This window comes from Canis aureus, chromosome 9, assembly GCF_053574225.1.
Source record: "Canis aureus isolate CA01 chromosome 9, VMU_Caureus_v.1.0, whole genome shotgun sequence".
NCBI classification, from domain to species: domain Eukaryota; kingdom Metazoa; phylum Chordata; class Mammalia; order Carnivora; family Canidae; genus Canis; species Canis aureus.
Window position 1 is genome coordinate 3,317,319 of NC_135619.1, and position 4,803 is coordinate 3,322,121.

Genomic DNA, 4,803 nt, shown 5'->3' on the forward strand with positions numbered 1-4,803 from the left:
GGGCCTGCCTCTCCTGTGACTTTGCTACTTTGTCCAGAGCTTTGTGCACTGTGGCACCGCAAGAATCCACATGGGCAGCAACAGTGAACTGGCCCTCCAGGAAAGTGCCCCGGTTGTAGCATGCGCTTTGTGAATAAATGTGCTTGCCCCAAGCATGTCTCTCCCATAGGCCAGAGAAGAGTTGGCACTTAGGCTCCTGGGCTGCCAAGCACTGAAGGAAAGGCGTCAAGAGATCACACTTCTACAATCCAAGGAGGAGGGCGATCCCACGGCTGTGAACTGGAGTGAGCATGGACAAGGCCACTGCTGGCAGAGACCAGCTGTCTGTTTCCAGCTCCCACTTCTAATGATTAGAATTTGCCACAAGCAGAGGAAGCTAATTGGGGATGGCAACTGTAGCATTGTCCCGCGGCCCCAGAGGAGTCCATCGGGGTGGCACGTGGCTCTGTGTTGGTATCCTAGTTTTGGTGCTACTCCTCATGCCGCAGTTCACTTTCCCTCCCATTGGGGTGTCTCCTATGATAGGTGGAGGGGATGAGCATTCCCTGTTGTAGATACTCGGTGGGGGGAGTGCAGAGAGATCCCTTCTTGAAGATCATGGGGTATCGAATCCAATCACCTGCAACCCCTTAGCACACCAGGCTAAGTCCCTGAGTGTGAAGAAGCATTTCTGCACAAATTCTCCTCTAGGAGTTGCCTCTGGTGACAAATGTCTAGGACTTGAAGGTCTGATGTGTGAGAACATGAACCTGTGTGCATTGCTTCTCACAGTGTGAATTGATGCTCCATCTGGAGGCTGAAGTCATGGTGATGTCATCTTTTGGGAGGTGGTGTTGGAGTATTGGTGGGGTCTGGAGCTGCCGGTGGGGAAAGAATTGTTGAGGTGTCTTCAGTGCAAAAAGGCGGTTTTATTAAAGCCCAGGATGGGACCTGTGGGCTGCCTGGGGATTGTGAGGGGCGACTTATCTTACACCTTGGGGTTGGGGGAAAATAAAATAAGGGAAGTTCCAAATGGACTTTCATTAACGCTTAGGAAGCCTCAGGATCCTGGAGGTGATGTAGGAAAAGATGTCAGGGTTCGGAGCCGAGAGCCAAGAATGAATACTTGAGGCATCTTTGCTGCAAAATGGTGGTTTTATTAAAGCCCGGGGACAGGACCCGTGGGCAGAGAGAGCTGCGCTGGGGTCATGAGGAGTGGCTGGTTATAGACTCTCAGGTCAGGAGGGGTCAGCGAGAGCATGGGTCTCTAAGGAATTTGGAAGCAGGATCTCTCCAGGACCCTGAGGGGCCAGCTGCTGTTGGGAAAGGTCACTAATAAAACCCGAGTCACGAGTCCCTTCAGCTGTGTATCCGTGGGCCATGTGCTTGGGGGACGATGTTGGGGTTGAGACATAAAGGAAGTTTCCAAGGGAATGTTTATATGTTAGAGCAGACTCACAGGGTCCTGGGGTCGGGCTCAGATTGCCTGTTGCCCTCAGCAGAGTGTCCACATGGAGGCAGCTGGGTCCCTGGAGGAGAGTCCCTCCAACCTTGTTCAAGGACACGTCGATGGGTGGTGGGCGCTCAGCAGCTTTAACAATTTCCCTTCGGCCTTCAGTTCCCACATCACTGTCCCCCTCAAGAATATGTCAGTGGGCCACAGGTTATAAGGACATTTAACTTCATCTACATGCCTCTGCCTTGGTTTTCCACATTGGTGGGCTGGCCTGCTGGCACGTGTAGTGCTGCCACCTTGGTGTTCATAGGTGCCCAGGATGGTGGGAATAGTGGCGTCAGTCAGTTGGAAGTCATGTCCTTACAGAGAAGCCCCCCATCTTTGATTCAAATCCTAAGAACAAAGGCCACCATGTTCTCCAGTATTCCCCTGTGATTCCCTAGCTGCTGGGACTTGGGACAGATGAGGAGCAGTGCCACTGATAAAACCAGCTGCTTCTAGGCACTGGGTCCAGGTGGCTGTGGAGTCAACCAGGGGAGCAGTAGGGGGCCTGTGGTCTGAGGAGTGCTTCCTGTAGGATGCTCGTAAGGCACCTCCACACACAGTGTGGCCTAATAATGACTATGTCTGGTCTCTGGCCCTGCTTCACCGCATAGGACTTCTAAACCCTGCAAATATCTGGAGGGGGAGAGAGGTCTTTGCTACACAAACAAGGAGATGGAGGTGATCCATGATGGGGTAGGGGGTGTAGCCTCAGGATGGGGATGGGGTTGGTCAGGAAAACCCAGGCCAGATCAGAGGCTTGGGACTGGGGCCTAAAGTAGCTGTGGGGCAGGGAGGACGGGTCTGTTGCATGGGGCCCAGGCAGGGCTCTGGTCAGCATAGCTCAGTATGCGGCTCTCTGGCCATGCTGTGTGGGGAGGGGTGCACCTGGACTGCAGAGCTCTGCTCCCACCCTCCCTGCCCTTGCCCACTGCGTCCCTTCCAGGGGCCAGGTGCTCAGCTCTGTCCTTTACCATAAACCCCACCTGTGAGGACAGTGGCCCCAGGTGAGGGTCACAGGGACAGCCCAGAAATGCGAGTGGCCCCCGAGACATGCGGCAGACACCCTATAACCTGTAGGATCTGATGCCAAGCCCAGGTACTTAGAGTCAGGAGAGGACTGAATTGTGGGACATTTGTGTGGAGTCTAAGAGTTGGTGTGAGGACAGCAAGTCATGGGCTGCCCTGGGCACCTGGCCACGCTGGCTCCCAAGCCTCGATTCCACCTTCTAAGAAACGATAGGGTCCAGCCATAATGGCACAAAACAGTGTCCCACTTTGTTGGCAGACACAAAGTGAGGGCCTAAACCAACGTGCATGAGGTCCCTGCCATCGGTAAGGAGCCATGGGGCAGCTGGGAATGATGCACGGTGTGTCCGTGTGTCTTCCTCCCAGCTGAATGTGGGTCTGTCTGTGGGCCGCATGTGGGTCCGCTGGCCTCCCTGCCACCTTCTCTTCCCTCCTGTTCCCGGGACGGCCTGTGCACAAGCAGAACCCTTCTGGGACAGGACAGCGGGGTTCTGGTCTCACCAAGTCCACGCAGGAATGTCACGGGCAGAGGGCAGGGAGTGAAGTCATTGAGTGAGGAGACGGGGTGCTCTCAGGACTGAGGGGGCCTGATAGGGCTGCAGGGGAGCCTCCACCGGGGGCTTGGACTCAGACCCGACCAAGGAGCCCATGGGATGAGGTAGGTGCCCTGGTTGGGGTGAGGACTGGTGGACACATCTTCAGTCATGGAAGACCCTCCACACACACATACACCTGGGGCAGGAGGCAGGTGGAGGCTCTTTCTCTACCTTCACGTGGGTGGCATGGGTTTGCCCCCAGCCACAGCCTGTGTCTTTTCCGGCCCACGGTGTTTTGCCGACATGTATCCCAGCCCCTCTATACTTCCACAAGATGTGTAGCCCTTATACACAGCTAATTAGGTTTTATGTGGATTAAAAAGCAGGGAGGCCATCCACTGTCCGTGGCTTGTGTGGCGGGCCAGCCTTTGTGTGACGAGGTTGGCAGCCTGACCGTGAGACCTGGGCTGTCCCGAGATGTTGGAGGGAAGCCCCTGCCGTCACACTAGTGCTCCTGGGGAATTGGCCGCCCCAGGTCTTCTGCATTTTACAGGTGGAGTGTCTGTGCTTCAGGGCACTGGGGATCATGAGCATGTGAATCACGGTGCCCAGGCTGGAGGCCGCGGTTTCCAGGGGGAATCAAGTTTCCAGTGGGGGTTGGATGGTCAAAGCCAGTACAGAGGGGCCCCCAGGGCTCCAGCCCTGGTGAACTCACATCTCAAAGAACTGGCTTCTTGATGCTGGGTGCCCTGCAGGGGTGTGGGGGCTGCAGGGGGTCCAGGCCACCCAGTCTTTCTCCTACTGCTCCTTTCCTGTCTGGCCTTCTTATCTTCCAGCCTTGATGTGTGGAGCTCTGATATATATATATATATATATATATATATATATTTTTTTTTTTTTTTTTTAAGATTTTATTTATTTATTCTTGAGAGACACACAGAGAGAGGCTGACACAAGCAGAGGGAGAAGCAGGCTCCATGCAAGAGCCCTATGTGGGACTCGATCCTGGGATCAGGATCACGCCCTGGGCGGAAGGCAGGCGCTCAACTGCTGAGCCACCCGGAGCTCTGGTTTTATTTGTTTTAGAGACAGTGCAGGACCAGGGCGGGGGGCAGAGGGAGACAGAGAGTCCTCAGGCCGACTCCCCTCTGCGTGCGGAGCCCAAGGGTGCTTGACCCCGGGACCCAGAGATCACGACCTGAGAAGAAATCAAGAGTTGGCTGCTTCACAGACTGAGCCTCCCTCCCAGGCACCCCGACGGTTACCAACTTCTATTGGTGGAAAACGTGCCCGGGCTTGTGTGATGGGGTTGGGACCGTCCGACCCCTTGCTTACTCCACAAGCACTAGAGCAGGTGCCTTGTCCAGAATCTGCACTTGGCGGAGGAGGAAACTGTCATGGGTGAGCAGCAGGGACTGCCATCTGAGTTGGGGGTGGGTGTGGACCAGCACCTTCCTTCCATCTGCCTTATGGCGTGACTCAGTATGGCAAGAGCTCAGGAGACAGGCCCCAGCAGGGTCAGGTCATGTGGCCACAGTGTGAACCTGCCGGGGCAGGGACAAACGCTTTCCTCCCTCCTCTGGAGAGGGCCCAGTTCAGGCCACCAAGACGGAGACAGGCCTCACAAGGTGCTGTCCACTGCCCAGAAGGACCAGCCTCAATACCCTTGCACCTTCAGCTCTCCGGCCGACCCACCACCTTTCTCAGGCTGCACTGCACTTTAATTTTTTGTTGTTTTCAGCTAAAATTAAAATACAAATA